The sequence below is a fragment of the Platichthys flesus genome, chromosome 22, assembly GCF_949316205.1.
Source record: "Platichthys flesus chromosome 22, fPlaFle2.1, whole genome shotgun sequence".
NCBI classification, from domain to species: domain Eukaryota; kingdom Metazoa; phylum Chordata; class Actinopteri; order Pleuronectiformes; family Pleuronectidae; genus Platichthys; species Platichthys flesus.
In genome coordinates this window covers 13,136,747-13,162,203 of record NC_084966.1, presented here as the reverse complement: position 1 = coordinate 13,162,203, position 25,457 = coordinate 13,136,747, and the positions used below count along the sequence as shown (strand labels likewise).

Below are 25,457 nucleotides of genomic sequence, written 5' to 3'. Positions count from 1 at the left end.
GGCTGATCGATACGTTTTGTTCCTCTCTAGGAGGAGCTGTAAGATGTTTGAAGTGCTCCCTTTTTGCATGTCATTAACTGTTTAACCACCCCCTCCCGAATGGGTGGGTTAGCCAAATGTATAAATACCAACCACTGTCTTCTGTCTGGGTGCATATGACAAACTCAACTCTGTTGTATGTACCATGCTCGAGCATTAAATGTGTGACAATACTGTGAGAGAATTGTGTCTCGTTTCCTCCTTGCTAAAGGTGGGATTGTAGAAATTGCCACGACACCACTGTCACCCAGGAGGATACCATCCGGCGCAGTTTGTTGCAGTCTTCTGTAGAGATGACTTTCTCTTAGAATCCGTGCATCATGTACAGAACCAGGCCATCTCACAACACAGTTGGTTATTTTAAGGTCAGCATTCTCTATGAGCTGCACGTTGATACTATGCCGTCCCTTTCTGTTGACAAATTCCCATTCTCTTTCATGGGGTGCCTGAATGTGTATGTGGGTGCAGTCGATGGCACCAATAGTGTTAGGCATCCTGGCAATTGAGAAGAATTTTCTCTTGGTTTGTGTTATTTCTTCCTCAGTATCTGGAAATCTCACATACTGGTGAATTAGACCAGCCAGGGCTGCTGCCACTGAATGCATGACGTGTCCCACTGTAGACTTTGTCACAGCCAGGCCATCTGCAATGACTTCATAGAAGGATCCACAGGCAAAGAAACGTAGGGCAATAAGCACCTGCTCCTCCACAGTTAAGGCATGACTCCTTCTTGTAGGACGTTGAAGATGTGGGCGAAGAATTTCACATATATACAAAATATCTTCTCTTCGAAATCTAAACCGTGCATAAAGCTCATCATTTGAGTACTGCTCAATGAAATTACCTTGTTGGACATACTGACGAGGCTTGTATCGTCTCTGACGGTGCCGCAGGACATGTACTATGGATGTCATGTTGCAGAAGCAAAGGTCATTGACCTAACGAGCCCAGTTTTAAAGTCTGTGACCTGTTCTTTCTCACCTGCTTTCAATTTAGCTTTATGGTATTTAAGGCCTTCCTTAGTGATAGGGCTTTCTCAGACAACATGGAGAAGAATAAAGGAAGTAATTTCACAACAGCAGAGACAACGGCCCTTTTGGAGGGTGTTCGTGCCAATTACCAGGCCCTTTTTGGAGGTTTTAGTGGTCCTGGACAGAGTTCTCTGTCCTCAAAAATAAAAAATAAAATATGGGCCGACATAACAAGGCAAATTAATGCCACTGGTAGTGGCCAACGGCGGAGTGTTGAGCAGGTTCAGCTTAGGTGGAAAAACTTAAAGCAAAAGGCTACAAAGGACCATTCTGAGGCGAAAAACCCCCAAACAGGGAACAAGTCCATAAAACGTGGGGAGTTCACTGATACGGTTTTGGACATCATAGGAGGTGAGAGTTCCCAAGCCTTGTTTGGAATACTGCCAGCTGGTACAGGGGAGTCAATCGACCCCACGGAGCCTCTGAACCTGTCTGCTGAATTGGTCACCCTCACCCCTGTGGAGCTGGCATTTGAAGAGCCCAGCACAAGCCAGAGCCCTGTCTTGGAGGAGATGTGGAATCCACCGGCACCACCACCACCATGTAAGCGCAAAAGGCAAGCTGAGAAGGGGGATGGCTACAATGAACTACTGAAGGTGGAAACGGAACGGACTCAGCAACAAATAATTCTAACAAATGAACAAATCAAACTAACACTTCTTAAACAAGAAGAAGTGAAGTTAAGAATTCAGTTGCTGGAAAAGCAGTTAAAAGACTGAAATGTATACTGCATAGTTTAACACTGTTTAATAAATCACGTTGTTTTTCCTTCATAATTCCTTGTTAATTGGAGTTTGTAATGTCACTTGCACGCAGTAGTGTAATGTTTATTCTGTGTTGCACTTCTGACGCCGATTTGTTAAAGCATTGCAGTGAACAGCGTGCATGTTTGCAGAAAAAAAAAAAGGAACGTGAAAAGGAAATAAACATTGATCAAACAGCAGTGAAGCTTAGTTGTATTAAACAAAGAACTTTGGGAGCAGTTACACTTCAACAGTTCAAATCTTAACATGTAATCTCCCTCAAATCCACCTCTGAGGTGGGATCAGGGTGATCCTGATTTTTAGGATCAAACTGATCCAGATTTCCCACTTAAGTTTTGAAATACTCAACAGCAGCCTTAATCCGGATCAAAGGCAGGATTGGATTGCCAAATCTGAATCTGAATCTTCATGATCAGATTTGCTTTGAAATACCCGTTTTTAGGATCTGATCAGGATTTAATCCAAACCAGGTGGATTAATCCTGTCGGATCATTTTGAAATACCGGCCCCAGGTGCTAGTTGTGGTGGGTATTTATGCACTGAATCCCGCAAACTGGCGACTCCACCTGCAGCATCGGACATGCTCCCGAGACAACTGCTCGAACCACTTTCACACCACACACAAAAAAAAATAAGGAACACCAGGAAATACCCGGCACAGCAACACGGAGAAACAAGCCAACACACAACAGCGTCAGTTCACTTAGCCGAACATCTCCCACACAAACAAACTACACCGCTCATTCACAAAAACACGAGGCGCACAGCTGACTTGGTGTTGGACGTCACACTACGCTCACACATTACCTGATCACAGGTCTCATTCACAAAAATCGATTCTCCGCCTATCCAGTCTTTCACAAACGCGGAGGAAAAGCGTGCACCGGACGAGCCCCCATTTGCTCACGACTGTGGCAAGGAGGGAGACGACACGGGTGAACTGTGGCTCTATTAGAATATTTATTAATGGAACAAACAACAAACCAAAGTCTCCAAGAACAAACCAGAAAAGGCTGCTGGCGTCCGGGAGAACCAACCTCGTCCCGTAGGTGGCGCAAGACGAATCTAGCAAGTATTTTATAGGGCAGAGCACACCTGGCCAAGATGTGCTCTGATTGTCGCTGACGCCCACTCCACCTGTAGCTCTGGGAACGGAAGAACAGCGACACCTGGTGCCCAGGTGAGAAGGGGTCGTCACAATAAATAAAGTCTGTTTGAATGGTTAAAATGACATGTGTACACACTTCAATTTACACAAACACTTTCACATACTGCACACGTGTGTACATTCTGGATAAACACAGTGTTTGTTGACACTAAGGCCTTCATTTGTAATATGAATGTGTTATTGGCTATAAAAGTCTGAGAAGACTTGATCTATTGATCAATAGGTAACATATATTGACAGATTAACAGAGATATCTCACAAACTGGTCAAACAGTTTTCCAGAATGGTTTGTCAGGTTTAATGATTATTTACACAAATAATTATTATCATAATATACAGAAACATGTATCCTAGTGTTAATATGATGAGCACAACTTGGTATTTACTAAGTAGAGAAAAGCAAATCCCAGTAAAGCTTAAACATTTTCTGGAAAATAATTTATATAAACTTTTGACTTTTTGTGTCAAATGAGACAAATGTGCCCCAATATTAATTTTATCATGACTTAAAATGAACATTTGATCAAACTCAACATGGATATGAAATGTAGCCCTACTTCTATAATGACTCTCCAGCATCCTCAGGATGAAACGTTCACGGCTCTGATAGGAAATCTGGCTCAACTTCACCAGGAGCCTCGGCCATCAGCGGTGTGTTTGCTTCCTGCACAATTACTTGACTTTATTACTAAGAGATCCTCAACAGGTGCTTGTTTTCACTCGGTGTCTCTGAACAAACATGTGGAGCAGCTAGGAAACGGGTTTTGGTGGAGCTGTGGTGCTTTTGAACTCATTTTAGGAGAGAAACTAGTGGGAAAAGCCGCTGAGCAGCGCTGCTCACCGCGGTGAACGGGTCGTGTTCGGAGGCTCCACCGACCAAATGCAGAGAGCATCAGAGCTCTTCATGACTTCAACATTATGACAAATAAGTCCGCTACCTGCTTCCTCACTGTCAGCCTCCAGCACCGCTCACCCACTGAGTTTTTACTCGTTTATCAGTGAAGAGAAAACACAAGTGTCGTTCACACTGCACACGGGAGCCACGGCTTGATTGAGTCTCCACGGTTCTCATGGTGTGTTCAAGTACCACCTCCTGATAGGGACTCTCCATCAGTCCGGTAACTCACTCCGATAGTTTGTCGTTGATCTAAACTCAAAGAGAAAGATGGCAGAAGTCGCTCCAGCTCCAGCTCCAGCCGCCGCCAAGGTTAAAGCGGCCAAGAAGAAGGTTGTGAAACCGAAGACCGCCGGCCCCAGCGTCAGTGAGCTCATCGTGAAGGCCGTGTCCGCGTCCAAGGAGCGCAGTGGCGCGTCCGTGTCCGCCCTCAAGAAGGCTCTGGCTGCCGGAGGCTACGATGTGGAGAAGAACAATTCCCGCGTCAACACCACCATCAAGAAGCTGGTTGTCAGCGGGACCCTGGTCCAGACCAAGGGAACCGGGGCCACCGGCTCGTTCAAGATGAGCAAGAAAGAGGCAGTGAAGAAGGCCGCTCCCAAAGCCAAGAAGCCCGCCGCCAAGAAACCCGCAGTGGCTAAAAAGCCCAAGTCAGCGGCAGCCAAGAAGCCAGCAGCAGCTAAAAAGTCCCCGAAGAAGTTGGCTAAACCAGCAGCGGCCAAGAAGCCCACCAAGAGTCCCAAGAAGGTGGTGAAAAAGGCGCCTGCTGCCAAGAAGTCCCCCGCGAAGAAGGTCGCCAAACCCAAAGCGAAGAAGACAGCAGCCAAGAAGAAGTGAGCTGTCCTCACTGTGAAACATGTCCATCCTGGTAAAAGGCTCTTTTAAGAGCCACACAAGTCTTTCCACAAAGAGCTGTTTCCTCATCATTCATCACCACTGTCCATAAATATGTAGAGACAGAGTTCTTAACTACAGGGAGTCTAGATAGATTGAGCAATATTAGATGTCATCTTACAATGTTCAGATTAAGAAGTTAGTAAATATCAAAACATTGAATATTATAAAACATAGCTTTAAACTCTGTGAAGGGGTAGCCTACTCCTACCTACACACATGCATCATCTAACATGATGTTCAGCAATATCGTCATTACTTTATATACCATACTTTTTAAAGAGTCTGCCTTAGTTGTTATATTTATCGTATTACCTTGTGTCTTTCCTTACTAAATATAAAAGTGACAGTTGCTTAGAAAAATGACAATTCCGGCCTCACATCATGTAACCATACTGTGTTGTAGTAACCTCAGGCAGCCAACAGATGGAGCTGCTCTCCAAATGATGTGAACCTGAGTAAAGTCCACTACCAGAAGAACTCTCCTCCATGTTCTGTCAGAAGCTTTGTTTTCCAGTAGCTAAGTTTCTCCTGCTTTATTGCAGCTACTTGTTTGAGTCATACAAATGAGCTCTGTAGCTGCATCAACTTGATCAGTGTCTGTCATTAAACTAAAGTATTGATGAACTGTCATCAGACACTGCAACACCTACAGAGTGAAAGTTACGATGTTAAATTTACTAACAGGGAGTAGAGGGTTTTTCCAGGTGATGTTTTTCTCAGCTTTATGATTTAAACACTAAGTAAATTTTTCAGCGTATAATTAAAATATACTATCTCAAGACCAACATTACAACCTAAGCTCACCTGATGAGGCCAAAGCTATTTGAGTTCACTAAAGAAGACCCTGAGAAGTGGTCGAAAGCTCAGAAAACAAGTGGAGCTCTTTGAACTGATCCAGAGTCACGCTCCTCTGAAATAATTACAAGATATCTTAGCAAAACTTGATATTTACATGCTTATATTTGCGTTTGATACTCTATTTCTGTCTTAAATTAACTTTTACATAAAGAAAACCTTGCACATTGTACAGTTTAATTCAGATCAAACAATAACTTCAGACAGTGTGCTTTGATGACTCAGGCCAAATCATAGCCAGACCAGATCATAGGAAACTAACATACATCTAAGGAGAAACTTTTCAAGAGGATGGCTGGAGGAAAGTGCAGAGCTGGGAGTCAGTTTGCTAACAAGGGAGCAAGCGGTGGAAATAACCGAACGAAATATCTCTGGGATATTATTTGGAAAGTTTCTTCATTTCCTGTAAGTGATCTCCAGTGCGCTCCGTGAGCCTGATGGCACAGTCAAACTGCAGTGATTTGATGATACACGCAGTGTTAGAAGATATTATTAAAACCTATGAATGACTCGGCTCCGTAACTCCACAATTTAATGGAATCTAAACGTAATTTGCTGCAAGTTATGTTAAAATTAAAAGGTTCGAGTGGAACAGACATGTCGCGCGAGCAAAACTAAGCTGTTGGTTTTATTGTAAATGATGAATTGGATCAATACTCTGACTTCAGTTCACCACCTCACGTCTGTGTCGCCACTTTCCCCTCTCCAAAACGTTCGTATGCATGGGTCAGAGTTTGCGTGGAAATACGCAACGTTTGCGTGAGAAGTGGCGTACGCACGTTTCAGCCCCCGCAACGGTTCTAAATGAGACCTCCTGTTCTCTCCCCTCGTTGCTCCTCTCCACCTATTTTTCCTCTGTGCCTCGTTTGACCAGCAGTGGAAGTGTTTGGTCCGTGTGCCCTCTCACTGGCATTTTCCTGTCTGTTCTCTTGTTGTCCGTCCTTCACTTCACTTCTTTCATCTCCTCCTCTTGCTCTGTCCGTGATTGTTTTTACGTCTGTCTGCTCCTTCTCGTTTGTTGCCATGCTGTCCGTCTTTCGAGGTTAAACAAAAAAATCGAAATTTCCCCCAAACAGCAAGATCTGTCCGAGGGGATTGTTTAAAATAATAAACTCTTCTTTTCGAACAAACGAAAAACTGACAATACATTGACGTAGAAACTTATTTTACTTGTTGAATAGACACTTAAGTTTGGCTTCTTTCACTGCTCTTGCCATCTCACTGTGACGACCTCAAGGGGCGTGTTCAGCGTGGTAAATCTGTAAGCGAATGATTTCACCCACAATACCTATTTATACATGTAAATGAATCAGGGGAAATGTGCAGAAAATAAAAATGAAGGTGCAATTTTATCATAATATTGTGTGACAAACCTGGAGTTGTGCTGCTGTGGTGTTGTGCTTGTGTGTGTTTCAGGTTCCTGTAGGCGGAGTCAGACCTTAGTAATCAGCAGTGATATGGCACACCTGTGCTGACCAGTATTTAAGAGGGCTGCACACTGGGCTCTCCCCTTCACCAGATCTACCACCACATCCCAGATTTTTCTTCTACTCTATCTACTTCTACCTATTCTTCTTATGTGTAAATCCAACCGGACGTTAGGGGTGTGATTGTCTTGTCTAGTGTGTGTGTGTCCCCCTACGGCAGTGACGCACTGTGCGGGGGTGTCTGAGCCTGTTTGGAAGTGTACCTCGCGACAATGGCGGAGGCAAGCACGGAGCGGGTGAGTGGAAACGCGGTGGCCCACGGAGGTGATAGCGGGAGAGGCACGGAGTTAAAGGCAGAGCAAGAGCTGCACAAACAAGGGAATGAGAGGGAGCTAACCGTAATGGTAGAGATGGAAGGCGAGGACGAAGCAATGGAGCTGATGAGGTGCGTGAGGGAGCTGTGTGGAGGGCTGCTGGCGTGTAGACACATGGACGGGGGAAAAAATATGTAATGACCATGAGTCACCCGAAAGGTAAAGACAGGCTCATGTATGGGTTTAAAATTGGAGAAACGATGGTGCATGCTAGAGAGCTAGTTAATGATGAGCTGGTGGTATCATTTATGAATCTGCCATTTTATATCAAGGACAGTATATTAGATAAACTCCAGGGCTGCGGAGTCTCGGCAGTATCTCTGATAAAGAGGAGGATGTGGCCTGGAACTAATGTGGCAGATGGGACGAGATATTTAAAAGTTAAATCATTAGCCACATCCAGTCATTGGCTCTCCATTACTTATCTGTCCTTCGCACAACTCTCTATTCTCATCGCTCAGTCTATCTTCCATCTTGTCCATCACCTGTCTGCTACTCTCCTCATCTACCTCTTCTTTCTTATATAACTCTATATAAAATTATTCAACTCTTTCCACTATCCCTACAAGGTCCGCTAATTTTTCCCTTCCCATTCCCTCCACTGGCTCAAAATAAATTTTCTCCTGCCTTGTCTTCTCTAGCCCTAAGAAATACCCTGTACATTCTTCACCCTCTATTGCATACCTCGCCTTACTTATAATTCATTATGTATTCAAAGGAGAGTGGACTCCAAAGAAATGATACCAAAGATCATAGGAGTTTGCACTACTTTGAACTTTTCAATCATTTCCTGTCCTTTGTATTTCAATGAACAAGAATCAGAAAGTTTTGATGGAATTTTTCAAAAACAATTCAGAGGACAACAACGCTTTGTTTTCGAGCAAAATGCATTAAAGACTCAGTGTAATATTTTAAAAAATGAGTGTGTGTGTATGGAATGTTTTAACCTCTTTCTGCTCCACATAATTGAACAGTTAAGGATTTATTTTGACAATGTGTCGTAAATAAAGTTATCTCGTCTGATCTTGGTAGGTAAGAAGGGTTGGTCCTGGTTAGTACTTGGATGGGAGACTGCCTGAGAGTACCAGGTGCTGTTGGCTTTTGTCCACCTTTCTCTGATGTATTCACATGTATGAATAAGGTATAGGGGGTGGAGTAATTCTCTTACGGGTTAAGCTCAGCCAAACTACCGTTACAAACTCGTATTTACCCGGACAAAAAAGAGTTTTTTAGATGTAAATTCCACTTTGACGAGTATAGGACTATTAAATCTAAGACACACATGTCAGAACATTCAAAACTTCAAACACACACCATGTGGAAGTATAGAGCTTTACTCGAGATAAGAAAAAAAAAATCAGCTAAGTTATGGGCTTCAACTCATGGGTCTATTTTGTCCCATTTTTAACTTAAAAAGCCAAAGTTAGTCACTTTCAGCAGTAAGTGAGATCATGTTTAGATGGCAAGGACAAGGTAAACATAACAGATAACATGGGAGAGGATAAAGGATTCCTTTAGCAGAGGATGGTTTTGATCCATCGACCTCTGGGTTTTGGGCCCAGCAGGCTCCCGCGGCTCCACTTTGCTCTTTTACACTGAAAGAGTTTAATCTGAACACAGTCTATGGTTTCAACGGGTTTGCTTAGAAGTTAAATCAACTGGACTCGGAGAAAAAGATTGGCAAATGTGAAAGAATTTGCCTCAATTGGAAGGTGCACAGTGTTAGGGGAGAGCAGGGTAATGTGGGTCAGTATGTTATTTCACAAAAATGTGTTTTTTGCATGTAAAAGTAAATTTTCTTGCTTTGAACTTAGTCAACTGTTGTGTCAAAACAAATTGAATCAGTAAGAAGATTAGCCTGAATTGCTAAGAGATGATGTTTTTTCTGAAACGGTGGCTGTGGGGTAAAGTCGGACAAATGCTGTGGAGCACAAGTTAAGTTTAGTCTTAAACATATTCTGGTGTTCTATTACATTATATGTTTTTTATTTTTAATGTCATAAACATTGTAGAAAATCAACCATGCCAAGAAACTACACCAGGAAGACAACCTTGGGCCAAATACCCGTCGCAGAGATGGAGAGTGCAGCCGCTGAGGTCATGCAAGGAAAGAAGTCCTTAAGAAAAGCTGGAAGGGATAGGAATATTGACAAGACAACCCTCATTAAGAAAAAAAGAGAAAGGGAAAGGGAGAGAGGTGTCCATAAATCTTTATTCTGGCGTTTGGTGAGGAGTATAGAGTTCTGATACAGTTAATAAAATCATCCTTAAAGCCAAATCTTCTCAACGCCAAGTACAGATATTTCCAGTGATCAGAATCGAATGCCTTTTCCCGCATCTAAACTAATCACTGTGGCTCCAATATTCTCACATGATCGATAAAGTGTAGCACCCGTCTAATATTATCTTGTGTCTGCCTTTCACACACAAAGCCAGTTTGGTGTGGATCCACTAGTTCTACTATTATATGCTCTAACCTTTTTACTAGTATTGATGCATACAACTTGTAGTCTATATTGAGTACTGAAATTGGCCTTTATGCGCTACATTCTTTTCTGTCCTCCCCCTCCTTAGGAATAACCAAAATGATTGCCTCCATCCATGTACCTGGTGGTTCACATTTTTCAGTGTATAGTTGAAGCAGTCAAAAAGCATAGGCACTATTTGGTCCTTAAAGGCCTTGTACCACTCGGATGGGAAGCCATCCATACCGTGCACTTTATAAGCTTTTAATCTAGAGATTGCTTTCCCTTTTTCCTCCATTGTAATATCTGCCATCAGGGCTTTATTCTGTTCTTCACCTATAGAGGGTAGATCCAATGAATGCTTCACTTTCTGGGTCACCAGTAGTTACAGGTTTGGCTCATACAGTGGTTTTTTGGTGAAGTCAGTTAGTTCCTAATGTTGTGCATTATTAGTAGACTTGACGTTGGCTAATTATTAATAATCATGAAATATTATTATTTAAAAAAATGTGTGTGAACCAGAGTCAGTGTGATGCACAGGGTTGTGTCTGACATCGGGAAGGGGCTATATGGGACCATTTTGTGGGGAGGGGGGGGGGTAGTGTCTTTGTCCAGGGTAGGAGGAAGAGGTGTGATAACTGTGAAGGGGGGTAGGAAATACGGGGTAGGGTTAGGTGTGGTTCATTGTCTGTCGAATCTGCAAAAGAAAGCATTCAGGTCGTTTGCACGTTTAAGGTCTTCCACACAGTGGGGGGGGGGCTTGGTTTTAAAGATGGTGATCACCTGAAGGCCTTTCCAGACTGACGAGGAGTCGTTAGCTGCACATTGTTGTTCCAGCTTCTTCAAGTACTGTCGTTTGTCCTCTTTAATCTCCTTGCCAAACGAGTCTGAACCTATCCTTGTCCCCACTCTTAAGGGCCACCTCCTTCTCTAAACAACCTACTTGAGTTTTGCCGGTAACCAGTCCTTGTGTCGGAATACAGCTGTCCTCACAGAAGGGGATGTGTGAAGTCACAGCCTCTGTACATTCGCGGCGGCTGAGGAGATCGTCTCACTGTTGGGGGAAACCGTGGCGATGTATGAAGACAGAATGGAGCAGTTAGATTGGTCAGAGCAGGAGGCTGCTGGATGCCGTGATGAAGCCTGAGCTCCAGCTGTACAGAGTTTGTAAGTCCCTGGAGGAGCTGCTCACAAGCTAACGTTAGCTAGCCTCAGCTCTGCTAACATGAGTTGATCAAACTAACACTCCTTAAAGGGAATGATACGTTTAAAACAATGTCTGGTTGGTTAAATTGATGAAATGTGTAGATAGAAAGATTAGGAGTTTTGACCCTCCCCTGCAGCCAGTGGTCACATGTCCTTGATAATCATCTGCAAGATGCTGTTAGAAAGCTCAGCACACGTCTGGGGTGTTCAACCATTTTGGCTCCTTTTGTGTAAAAAGTCCTCCAGACTGCTTCGTCTCATCTTGAAAAACAGACACATATTGTGTGAGTAATTATGATACTGGCATATTATACATCACTGTTGTATCATATGAATAACAATAGACCCTTTTTTTGAGATGCTTGATTTCAAACGATTGCTGTGACACAATGAACACTAAAATCCCTGTATGTCATAGCAGCACTAGTCATAGTTGCTAGACAGCAACTGGAGAATCTGGGTTTTATTTAAGTACTAATACTAGTTTACAACGTGGATTGATTCAGTCACTGGAGTTGTGTAGTAGATGATCCCTGCTATTGTCACCGTGTTCATTTATCATAAATATGAGAAGAGCCAAGTATTTATTTAGAAGCAATGTATTTATTTAGAAGCAATGGAAGTCTAACAGGTATAGCCGGCATTCATTCACAGCCTCGGCTAAATCCGTTAGCAAGGGGTAGACAATAATGGTGCCGAACAGAAAGCGTTCCTAATAATTATAACAGTAGGTTTAATGTGATAGGTTAAAATATTGGAGGGGTGTCGCCGCAAATAAATTATGTTCTCCCTAGTTGGTCCAGAGCCGTAGTCCCACGCCTCTTGTCACTGAATCCAGGAAGTTACAAGGAGCCGCTCTCCGTCACGCTCCTTCTCTGATAGTTGCTAGGCAACTCTACCTATCCTGACAGTTCGATGTTGTGTTTCATAAACTAGCCTTGGGTAAAGAATGTTGTGTTTCTGCTCTATCGGCTGTAAGAACTAATCCATACCAGTGTCACTCAGACCCTTTATCTACACACAGGTGTGAGACTGACCAGCGTTTTGACGCACATACATTTCTAGATAATTTCAATATTAAACACTAAGAGGAAAAAGGTTATTATTAATAATTTGTGTAAAGGCCTTATAAAGGCTCCTGTCCCCACCCTTTTTTTTATTTGTTTAGAGTTCTGTTTCCATACCCCTCTTCACTCACAGATACACAGAGAAGATTTTGAAATCCCAACAGTATTCCAGTCTATTCCTATTCCATTCCAAGTGTTGATAATTGTAATATTTCTCGCTTGTTTCAGGACAAAAAGTAAAACTTGCAGTTCTGTCTTGCTCCAACTGCCATCTTTAGAAATCTCCCCATGATGCTTCAGCTTCAAGTGCTCGTGCCTCATGGTTGTGTTCTCTTCTTCAGAGTAGCAGAGGTTTTAGTGAGGGACGTTTTGACTTTTTCTCTCTCATAAACAAACTGCAAGGAAACGTTCTCTTTGTTAGCAAAATATAGATACCGAGAGACGTTTTCAACCTGAAAATAAAAGACATCATGTTCAGTGACCTTCTAGCAATGACTGTTTTGCTTCATATAAATGCGTATAAAGGTTTCTCAGAAAAAGTGTTAAACATTTATTGGTCCTTACCTCCTGTTTGTAATTTCGAATCTTTTTGTCTTTTTTCATTTGCATGGCAAAATCTTTGAGAAGTGGGTGGCTCAGAGGATGTCTGTCGTTAAGGCCTCTCTCATTCATTTCTTGCGTGCTTTTTTGAGCAAACGTTCTTGTTCATGTGACATGGCTTGTCAGCCATGTCACCCCCTTCATTGTTAGAAGTCGTTCTAGTGGATGGTCCAGCTTCAGCATCTGTATTGGATAGTGTCTGAGCAGCTAAAGGCTCAGCATTGGGGTGAGAGTCGGGTAGGCCACGTATAACCATGTGGCGATTTTTCAGCTCCTCAACCAGTCTGTCAAAAAGAAAACAAGATATTTGAAAATATCAGTATATAAAAATTCTTATCAAAAAAAAAAGGAGCAAGATAACGTTCTGTAAGCCACTTACCTTTGGATTGGAATCTTCATTTGACATGATTTCAGTGAGGTCTGAATAATTGAAAATTCTGCCTTCCTTAAGGATCTCGCTTGCTTCTTTCTTGGCATTTTCAACAATGGCTTGTATATCTTCCCTCGAGCCATCTTTCATGCATACCCTCGTCAAATGGACAGACAGGATATCTTGTGGTTTGGAACAAGCAGGACATAGCAAATAGTGCCTGTTTGGAGCTTTCATGTAAAAGAAAAGAAAAGGCATGATTAACTTTTTTTAGTTTAACTCTACAGGCTATAAATAATTCCAAACATGTATTTATAAAACAGGAAAACATTAAAAATTCCTTACCGTGGAGCCATTTGTCAAACTGAGATAGGTCAGTGAAGATGAAGCAATAACAATTGGTTTTGTTTGTATCCAGCAGTTGAGGGGAGGTTCTCCAGAGTGAATTAGATAGATAGATAGATAGATAGATAGATTACTTTATTCATCCCCGAAGGGAAATTAAGTCGTCATAGCAGCCGGTACATTTGAATAAAATAAAATAAAATAAAATAAAATCAAAATATAAAATATTGAGGTAGAAACAATAAAAACAGAAACACCTGGAAAGCCCAATACTTATACACAGATGAGACAGGGAATGTTGATGGGTGGAGCTACAACAAAATACTGGGTGCAATCAAAGGTGGCCTGCTATTCGTATCAAATAAAAGTGATAATTCTTTAGAGAACCCTCAAACAAAGGGTGTCTGGTATTCCCTTAAAATAAACACCTTTTTTTTTTTGAGAATCTTCTGAATACAAACAAACAAATGTCAAAGATCATGGTCTCTCAGGTAGAAAGACCTTCTCTTGCATATGTCCATTCTTTCCAGGCTCTTTTTCTGTAAAGTTTCATCAAACACTGTGAGCCACACAGACCCCACCCTGAGTGCTCACCAAGGGTCATTCACCTACAGTCATTGCCACAACAGAAGTGTGAAGTGAGTTACACATCCTTTGTTATTGTTAATGACCCAGCCTTTCACAAAAAGCACAGCACAACACGCCCGCCGGTCCAACAACATTCCTCCAGCCAAGAAATATGAATGGAACTGAGGAATTATATCTATCAAGCTACCCCAAAGAGAAACACTTATTTATAATCTTTTAAAAATGAATTCCTCTGTTTGATGAAACTTTACAGAAAAACAATTTTGAGCCTGGAAAGAATGGACATATGCAAGAGAAGGTTTGATATGAATAGCAGGCCACCTTTGTTTGAGGGTTCAAGGGTGGATCGCATACACTAACCAACCAGCACCCAGTATTTTGTTGTAGCTCCACCCATCAACATTCCCTGTCTCATCTTTGTATAAGTATTGGGCTTTCCAGCTGTAATTCACTCTGGAGAACCTTTCCTCAACTGCTGGACTGGAGAATCATCCCTCAACTGCTGGATACAAACAAAACCAATTGTTATTGCTTCATCTTCACTGACCTATCTCAGTTTGACAAATGGCTCCAGGGTAAGAAATATTTAAAGTTTTCCTTAATAGCATGTATTCCAGTGGTGGGAGGTAGATTACTTAAGTAGATTTTTCACATATTTGTACTTTACTTGAGTATTTATTTTCCTGACGACTTTTAACTTGTACTCGTTACATTTTAACACAAATTTCTGTACTCTTATCTATTCTCAAAACTGGACGTGTCCAGTGATTTTTTTTTACTAGCACTGTGCAGGTTGTTAACCAAAGAGGAAAACTATCCTATTTGTGTGCCTAGAACTTGTTTCCTTTTGCTGACTTATCACAAGGGGTATTGTGTATCACTCCTGCTACTGATTAGAAAACGAAAAGGTCCATGTTTAGTGATATTTACAGAATTGTTTAGCGGTTATACTGTGGTCTATTAGTGGTCTTAGGCAGACACAAGAGACACTTGTTTCTTACTATGTTCGTTTTTGTTGTCCCTAGAAGTTCGAATGCACTAGTCCATTACTATTTGAACATCAGCATCTGGGGTTCAAAATTTGTAAAATTATAGAATATATGTATATTTTTGTTATAATTTTTCAGTCAGTTGAAATAAATCCTGAGGAGAACGATTTTGGGTTGTTTTGTGTCTGTATAGACTATAAAAAGCACTTTGCATTTTAAATTTTGGTACTTGTACTTTTACTTTTGATACTTAAGTACATTTCAACAGCAGATACTTTTAATACTTAAGTAAATTTAATATGAGCTACTTTAAGACTTTTACTTTTACCGGAGTCACTTTCAGGTACGATATCTGTACTTTCACTCAAGTATGGCATTCAAGTACTTTATACACCACTGATGTATTACCATGTGTAACCATTGTACAACTTTTGTTGTAATGACATATGGATTAATGTATTTATTTTCTTTTTCCAGGAAATCAAGCAGACACTGGCTCCACTGTCCAGTTTGTATGAAGACCCAAGAATCCCTAAGCTGTCACCTGCGCAGATCATGCATGAAGGAATCAGAAGAATCAGACAGAGGAGAGGTGGTTGAAAAGGCCAAGAGTGATGTGTTGGACCTCCTGAAGACTAGACGGGCTTTTAGCTATAAAGTTCTTAGCCGCATTGTCTCATCTTCAAATCCACTTGAAAGACTGATTGTGGAGCTGAAAAGTCATCACATGTTTGTGACCGGAGAGCCTACACCTTTGCCCCAAGGGAATCCAAGGTTTGTCGCAGAAACTGGTGAGCCATCCGGAGAGGCAGGGTCATCTGACGTGGAATCTGCCAGCAGCGGTGAACTGTTTCAATGTAACCGGGAAACAGCTTACAAGGCCAGAACCTCATTGAAGAAAGCGAACGAAATGGGGATTCTGGAAAAGCATTCTATAGATCATCCACTGCTTCAGGGCTTTGCCGAACACCTACGGGTCAATATGGAAAATACGAAGTACAAACAGCAGGTTGAGACTGTTTCTCGATACCTTTATTATGCCGACCCCGTCGAACCATCCTTGAAGTTTGTCAGGGACAGAGAGAAGCTCTTAAGCTACACAAGAAAACAGTCGGAGGCAAACTACACGGCACAGACTTCAGTCAAGTACCTAAAGTGCTTGAAAAGGTTGCTGCTTTTGTTTTATTATGATGTCAACAGTTTACACTATACACATAAATACTTGTTAATGCATGTACATAACTTAACTTAAATCCATCTCCTTCCTCCTTACAGATTCTTGGATTACAACACTGCATTGACCAATCTGAGAAAGGATGACAAGGCGCTCTACAATGACTGCGTTGATTTCGTGGATTACATTGGCTCTGTACAGAGTATGCTCTCTAAGCAAGTGAGCAAAGAGATTGTATCCAAGAGGCATGCCATGTTAATGGATAAAGATGTTCTTAGTCCTCGTGACTGCTGGGCCATTTTTGAGAAAGCTGAGGAAGGATTTTTGAACATCATGAATCAACTTGGTGACAGCTCTACCACCCCCCCGGAGGCTTCTCAGTGCATATTTGTGCTGTACTATCTGGAGGCAATCGTCATACTGAAGCACTGCCAAAGGCCATGTGTGGTGGAGAACATGAAGGTGAGTGTTACTGTCCTCTATTGATAGATTTCCCTTGACAGTTTAGCCATTACATTTACTAATCAATGGCATATCCTCATTTTCTACAGGTAGCCGAATGGCTTGGGCGGAAACAAGAAGCGGAACATACAATCATATATGCAGCACATTTTGCGGTTGGAATTGCCCTGTCGAAGCAGGAGGAGGAGTGGTTTGAAAAGTACTACACAAGAGTGCGACCACAACACCTTGCTGCAAAAGGGAAACGCAAGCGGGATGAACGGAATGACAAGGATGGTGATGAATTTTTCTTTGTCTCCTCAACGGGGAAGAAAATCAACAACCCAACCGCTGACCTGGACCGCCTGCATGAAAAGCACGACCTCCCCCATGTGAACAGCCAGACTGTGCGAAGAACATTTGAGACGGAAGCTAACCGCTTGGATGAGCCAAAGAAGGCATTGGTGGCTGGCTACCTGGCCCATTCTGTCAACACAACTGCAAAATACTATCGATTGAAAAATCCGGGGGCAGTTGTGGAGGGGGCTGATCTATTGGCCAAGATGGTTGAGGCGTCAAGGTGAGCACATTTTATATTTGTCAAGACAATGCCAACATAGTCAAGCATACTATTATCTATATTGAACGCACTTGTTTTTCTTCTAATCTCACTATTTTTCATTTTTATGTAATGCCTGGCCTTCCAGATAAGGCAACAGTCATGAGCCGTTTGGAGAAGGGCCTATTCATCTGTCTGATGAGTCTTCCAACCATGGTGACCATTGTGCTGACCTTTCATTGAAACAGCCAGTGATACATTTGCACAAGCTTCCAGGGGAAAATGAAAAGGTCAGGTTCCATGAGGCACTAAATCAACTCCTGAAAAAACACCCTGTTACACTGAGTGGGAAACAGCCACAAGTGAAAGAGCGCAGGAATGTCTCTCAAGTCTGGGAGCAGAAGCTTTACACACACTGGCGGAAGATTCAATTTGAAAAGCGTGTAAACCATACCCGTGGTGAGTACTTATTATTTAATTTTTTTGTATGTATTATTATTTATTTATATTTAACATTACTTTCAAGTAAGACTGATTGCACAAATCAAAGATTTCAATTATTGTATTCATGACTAACAAAACTTGTTATTTATTTTGACAGAACAATTCAGTCGGCGTATGCCAGCAAAAGACAGAGTCGACGCATGGGTACGAAAGCAGGGATGGAAGGGGATGACTGCCAACATAGGCAGTGTAGTTATCGACAACTGGGCACCTTCTGGATCTGTTGACCGTATCATGGACAGCAAACAGATCCAGACAATGGTGAAAACACAGCAGTGGAAAGGACTTTACATTCAGGATTTCAACGAAAGGGGCAGAGGGATCGTTACGACACGCACATTTAAGGCTGGTGAGGTTGTCTGCGACTACCATGGAACTGTTGTTAGCAGAAAGAAGGGTGAGGAAATTCACAAAATCACCAATAAAAAGGAGACTGGCTATATCTTCTTTTTCTGGAACAGCAAAGGACAGGCAATGTGCATTGATGCCCACTCAGAGACTTGTCATTGCCACCCTGGGATGCAGACGGTTGGCAGGCTGATCAATCACTCCAAAAGAAAATCCAACATAAGGCCCATGCATTTTGCTGTTGACATGGATGGAGAAGAAAAGGATATCATCCTTTTCCTCGCAAACAGGACTTTACTGGTGGATGAGGAAGTTATGTTTGACTATGGAGTCAACAAGAACTCTTTTAACAGAGAGGGTGCAAGTTGTGAATTGCTCGACGACTAGCAAATATTGTCTCTGTACTTTTAAAACACAATTCCAGTAAAGTGTTTTGATGCTAATACAAATAATTTGGCGTACTCTTCATCTTCTCATAATATTTCAACTCATTGTAAGCATTCAGTATGGGGGCCTGGCTGGCAGGGGTGTTCATGTCACTGTCCTGCTTATTTATTTAATTTTCAAGAATAAAAACAGTGTTCCAACTGTATATACGTCTTTACGTCTTCATTTTAAGAAAAAAAACGTTTTCCATTATTGTACAATACAAAACAGTGTAAATAATGTCGACATTTATAAATAATTTTGTACATTTGCATACACACTGTTAGCCATGTCCTGAAGAGGGATTTTCTTTTAAATCAAAAAATAACATTAATTTCGGTAAGATAACTTTCTGGGAGGATGTGAGTGACCCAGACTCGTGACCTCAGATGCTTTTTTCTATTTTTTCTATTAGAGTTCACTGAAGCTTGAGAAGTGGTTGAAAGCTCAGCAAACAAGTTGAGCTCTTGGTTGAACTGATCCAGAGTCACGCTCCTCTGAAATAATTATGAGATATCTTAGCAAAACTTGATATTTACATGCTTATATTTACGTTTGATACTCTAATTCTGTCTTAAATTAACTTTTACATAAAGAAAACCTTGCAAATTGTACAGTTTAATTCAGATCAAACAAATAACCTCAGACAGGGTGCTTTGATGACTCAGGCCAAATCATAGCCAGACCAGATCATAGGAAACTAACATACATCTAAGGAGAAACTTTTCAAGGGGATGGCTGGAGGAAAGTGCAGAGTTGGGAGTCAGCTTGCTTACAAGGGAGCAAGGGGTGGAAATAACCGAACGAAAGACAAAAAAAGAACGAAAACAGCACGGACTGCGGAGAACGGGTGTGAGTGAAGAAGAGAGAGAGAACGGAGCCTGAAGTTTAAAAAAAAAAGATCACAGATCACAGATCAGTAGACTCGACGATCAGCTGATCAGACATCCCTGAACCCTCTCTTCTTCCTCATCCTTCCATTTGCATGCACGTAGAACCCCTTGCCACTGTCACGGTAGTATTTATTTATTTAGAGCATCGGACCGATTCCATCACATCTGTGGATCCTCACCTCCTCTGGGATATAATTTGGAAAGTTTCTTCATTTCCTGTAAGTGATCTCCAGTGCGCTCCGTGAGCCTGATGGCACAGTCACGTTCACTGCAGTGATTTGATGATACACGCAGTGTTTGAAGATATTATTAAAACCTATGAATGACTCGGCTCCGTAACTCCACGATTAAATGGAATCTAAACGTAATTTGCTGCAAGTTATGTTAAAATTAAAAGGTTCGAGTGGAACAGACATGTCGCGCGAGCAAAACTAAGCTGTTGGTTTTATTGTAAATGATGAAGTGGATCAATAATCTGACTTCAGTTCACCACCTCACGTCTGTGTCGCCACTTTCCCCTCTCCAAAACGTTCGTACGCATGGGTCAGAGTTTGCGTGGAAATACGCAACGTTTGCGTGAAGAAGCGTACGCACGTTTCAGCCCCCGCAACGGTTCTAAATGAGACCTCCTGTTCTCTCCCCTCGTTGCTCCTCTCCGCCTATTTTCCCTCTGTGCCTCGTTTGACCAGGGGTGGAAGTGTTTGGTCCGTGTGCCCTCTCACTGGCATTTTCCTGTCTGTTCTCTTGTTGTCCTTCCTTCACTTCACTTCTTTCATCTCCTCCTCTTGCTCTGTCCGTGATTGTTTTTACGTCTGTCTGCTCCTTCTCGTTTGTCGCCATGCTGTCCGTCTTTCGAGGTTAAACAAAAAAATCGAAATTTCCCCCAAACAGCAAGATCTGTCCGAGAGGATTGTTTAAAATAATAAACTCTTCTTTTCGAACAAACGAAAAACTGACAATACATTGACGTAGAAACTTATTTTACTTGTGGAATAGACACTTAAGTTTGGCTTCTTTCACTGCTCTTGCCATCTCACTGTGACGACCTCAATGGGCGTGTTCAGCGTGGTAAATCTGTAAGCGAATGATTTCACCCACAATACCTATTTATACATGTAAATGAATCAGGGGAAATGTTCAGAAAGACAAAATTAAAGTGCAATTTTATCATAATATTGTGTGACAACCCTGGAGTTGTGCTGCTGTGGTGCTGTGCTTGTGTGTGTTTCAGGTTCTATATCGTATAGGCTTCGCCCTTTAAGGCTATCGCTAGTGGGTTTATCCCTCGCGCGCATGCGCAGCACTGAAAACTTTAGTCCACGCCCACCAACGGTGGGCCCCGCCCCGGTCTCACCTGCATAAATTGGGGTGAGACCGGACGCTCGCTTCCCATTTTTCTTCAGCCATGAAGCAGCACACTACTTCCAACATTCGCTTGTGCCCGGAGTGCCGAACCGGGTACATAATGTCCGATGACCTCCACCCGCGCTGCGAGTCCTGCCTCGGCCCGGAACACGCCGGTCGGGCGCTCACCCCGGAGCTAACTGTGCGTTCTGCAAACTCCTCGAGGATTCAGAGAGACGCAGACGGGCTGAGGCTTACGCCGAGATGGACGGCGAAGGGTTCGCTTCGCAGCGTGTTTTTGGGTTGGATGAAGCCATCGACTTTTTTAATGATGATCGTGGACCGGAGTCAGCCGACTCCGCTCCCGGAGCCAGCCGACTCCGCTCCCGGAGCTGAAGAGCATTATCATCCCGTAGGTTCCCCCCTCGGGACCGAGGGGTCGGACCACACAGACACTCCGGTGTCCGCTCAGCCTTCTGGTATTGGTGCCCTCGTGCAGCTGATGCCAGCAATGATTCAGAAGGCGGCGACTTCCAGGCAGCTGTCGGTGCCATTTCCGCAGGTCGCGGCTACGCCAGAGCCGCGACCTGCGGGCTTCTGCGGGGGCTTCTGCTCAGCCCTTTCGCTGCGAGCCCCCCATGGGTTGTTCCGGAGAGTCCTCCGATGCGAACAACGGCGGTCAGGGCTCTGGCTTGGCTCGTCACCATGTCATCGGGGTCGTCGCACCGGCACGTCGGCCCCGGCAGGACGCGTGCTGGCCCTGTTTCCCGGGCATCCAGGATTACGTGGCCCGATCAGCGGAGGAGCCTGGGAAATTGAAGTCCCCGGTCCTCTCTTACACCCCCTTCACAAGAGTGGCGGGGATTTCCCAGGATGGTTTCCCACCTGTGGCACCTTTAGAGCCGAGCTTGGCCGCTGTCTTCGGCGTGAAGGTGAATCCGCTCGGGGGTCGGCGCCCTGTACCGCCTTCCCCTATGGGCCAGACGATGACGAGACTGGCGGACCGCTCACACCAGTGCGCCGTCCAGACAGTGGCAGCGGCTAACAATGTAGTGTTACTGTCCCACTGGTTACACTCCATGTCTCTGGAGCCACACCTCCTGGCCGATAGAGCGGAAGATCTGTCCGAGGCCACCCGCATGCTCCAGACCTTGGGTGCGTCCATCGCGGTGGCGGGTTCCCGCATCTCATCATGGCAGACGCTTTTGCATCGAGGTGTCTGGCTGGAGCGCTCCAACCTCCCGGAGGGGCTGAGGAAGGACCTCCTGGAGGCGCCGATTAGTCCGGACGGACTCTTCGGGCCTCGGCTGCAGACGGCGCTCGAAGAGATGCAGAAAACAGCACATGAGGCCGACAGGTTCCGGAGACACTTGTCTCGAGTCTCTCGTCCACAGGATCCCCGGCGGGACCACCGGGCTCCTTCTTACCAGCGGTCAAGGCGCCCCGCCACAGCCCCCACCTCCTCCTCCTCGGGCGGGCCCGCCAGCTGAACGACAGAATCCTCGGTGGAAGAATCGGCGCCCGGCCTGTACCTGGTCCAACCCACCGGAGGAACCCCCCAGGAAACAGGGGAAAAGATTCTGACATTCGGGGGGGAATATGTGTGATAAGTTCAAGGGGAGTTTTGTAATAAAACAAACACTTTTTCCCCAGAAGAGCAAATCCTTTAAACAGTCTGCCCCTGAGTCCGCTGGCTCTGCTGCCACTGTTTCACACACATTCCCCACACTGTGTGAACTGTCCGTTGATCCACGGCACAGATTCACGACACTAAGCCGATACATCTCCTCTGTCTCAAAGACAGGGTGTTCCCCCTCACATGTTTCTGCTAACAGTGAGTGTAACCATGAGCCATCGAGCGCCGTCTTAACGCCTCGTATGGACGACACACACACTGTATCTGCAATCAGCGTCTCCCTTCCTCCTCTTTCCGGGAGCGAAGGTTTGATCGCACATAAGAGATGCGTTCAGGAGCCTTGTAAAATAAAAGGGCTTCTTAAACGGCCGCTCTCGGACAGCGGCGCGGCATCTCCTTGTCAGCGTCTGACTACAAGTGTGGTTGAGAAACTGTGTGCCCCGGGGGCTTCTGCTCAGCCCTTTCGCTGCGAGCCCCCCATGGGTTGTTCCGGAGAGTCCTCCGATGCGAACAACGGCGGTCAGGGCTCTGGCTTGGCTCGTCACCATGTCAGCCACAGAGCACCAAGCAAGTGCACGCCCCCTCTCAGAGCATTACTCAAAGTGGCAGCGCGTGTGTTTGATGGACAAATGGATGGACAGGATTATCAGCCGAGGTTACACTCTGCAGTTTGCTTCCCCTCCCCCGCGGTTCAACGGGATAGTGGAAACAATCCTGTCATCTCAGGAACATTGTCTCGCTCTTCAGTCAGAGCTACAGGAACTTTTGGGGAAAAATGCAATTTCCAAAGTTCCCGAGGGAGAGGAGACACAGGGTTTTTACTCCCGTTATTTCCTGGTTCCAAAGAAGACGGGAGGAGTGAGACCGATCCTCGACCTGTCTCTGTTCAACAAGTCGATCATGGAGAGGCGGTTTCACATGCTCACGATCAGACAGGTGTTGGAGTGTGTTCACCAGGGAGACTGGTTCACCTCCATAGATCTGAAGGACGCATATTTCCACGTGTCGATCGTGTCGAAGCACAGGAGATATCTGCGCTTCTCATTCCAGGGGATACAGTACCAGTACAACCGCCTGCCATTCGGTTACTCTCTGGCTCCACGCACTTTCTCCAAGTGTGTGGAAACGGCGCTGGAGCCGTTGCGCAGGACAGGGATGAGAGTGCTATTCTACCTGGACGACCTGCTATTATTAGCTCGCTCCAGGGAAGAAGCTGTTTTAAAGACAAAAACACTGGTGTGTCATCTGTCGAGTCTGGGCTTCACAATCAACTGGAAGAAAAGCTCCGCTCTCCCCGCCCAGTTCGTGACGTATCTGGGGGTGGAGTTAGACTCCGTCAGCATGAGAGCGCGGCTCTCACAGCAGAGAACAGAGGCTTTGACAGCTCTTCTCCGCCGCGTCACGCCCCCCAATGTTGTGACAGCTCTCTCTGTCATGCGCCTGCTGGGCATGATGTCAGCAGGTCACGTGGTAGTGCCCCTGGGTCTGTTACACATGAGACGTCTGCAGAAATGGTTCATTCGTCTGCACGTCGATCCTGTGCGGCAGCGAAGACGCATGGTAGTCGTTCCTCCCTCAGTGAACGCAGATCTTCTTCACTGGAAGAATTCCCGCACACTGTCAGCGGGAGTGCCGCTGGGCAGAGCTGCATCACACATTTCAGTGTTCACAGACGCATCTCTCTCGGGATGGGGGGGAACGTGTCTGTCGCAAGTGGTGGGAGGACAGTGGCCAGCTCACATGTCTCTCCACATAAACGCGCTGGAGCTCCTCACGGTGTGGAAAGTACTCCAGCATTTTGCGTCACTGCTGCGGGATCAACACATCCTGATCCGCACAGACAACAAGGCGACAGCAGCCTACATAAATCGCCAAGGAGGAGTGCGCTCCGCGCAGCTGCTGAACATAGCGAGGCGGCTGCTGCTGTGGACACACACACACTTTCTCTCAGTCAGAGCAGTGTATATTCCCGGTGTTTTGAACACGGGAGCGGACATCATGTCGCGGGGAGGTCCTCGACACGGGGATTGGAGCCTTCATCCCGAACTGGTGATTCAGATTTGGAACAGGTTCGGCAAAGCAGAGGTGGATCTGTTCGCCTCTCGCGGAAACGCACAGTGCGCTCTGTGGTTTTCTCTGAGCGTGCGGGACAATCCTCCGCTGGGAGTGGACGCGTTAGCGCATCGGCCGTGGCCCAGGACGCTTCTTTACGCTTTTCCACCGGGTCCATTGATTCCACGGTTCTTGGATCGAGTACTGGAGGAACGGCTGTCAGCCATCCTCGTAGCTCCGGAGCGCACGGGCGCGTCATGGTTTCCATGTCTGCAACGGCTGATCTCAGGGTTGCCATGGGAACTTCCGTGGCGCGGAGACGCTCTCTCTCAAGCAGGAGGAGCGATCAGGAATTACCCGAAGATAGGTCAGCGTCTGTGGGCCTGGCCGCTGAACGGGAACATTTAGAGAGGCAGGGTCTCTCTCAAGATGTTGTGCGCACTATCCAGGGCGCCAGGGCCGCCTCTACCAGAGCTTCATACACATCCAAATGGAGCGCTTTTCAGCGTTGGTGTGTAGACAGGAGTCTGGATCCCACGGTGTGTCCCCTGCCTCAGGTATTGTCATTCCTCCAGCTTTTGATGGATAGGAATTTGGCTTTCAGCACGGTGAAGACATACGCTGCTGCTATTTCTTCCTGTCATGAGGGGTTCGGTGGCAGAACAGTGTTCAGTCATCCTCTGACAAAGCGTTTCCTGAGGGGCGTAAGAAGAGACAGGCCAGTGTCACGTTCTTTGGCCCCTCAGTGGGATTTAGCATTGGTTTTACGTGCTTTGGTGAAAGCTCCTTTTGAACCATTGGAGCAAATTCCACTTAAATTGTTGTCAATCAAAACAGCTTTGTTGTTGGCTTTGACATCTGCAAAGAGGGTTAGTGATTTGTCTGCTCTCTCTGTGGCACCTTCATGTCTTCGGATCCAAGGAGATGGCAGCTCGGCTATTCTACGCCCTAATCCTGCTTTTACTCCTAAAAGCATCGCAAGTTCTTTCCGATCCAGAGT

At 44.8% G+C, this 25,457-nt stretch overlaps 1 protein-coding gene across 1 annotated transcript in view; it reads right to left on the bottom strand.

The window, feature by feature from the left end:
- The window catches only part of LOC133933466 (histone H4-like), a 744,890-nt gene that overhangs the window by 119,499 nt on the left and 599,934 nt on the right, over positions 1–25,457 (bottom strand). The window lies entirely within an intron of this gene.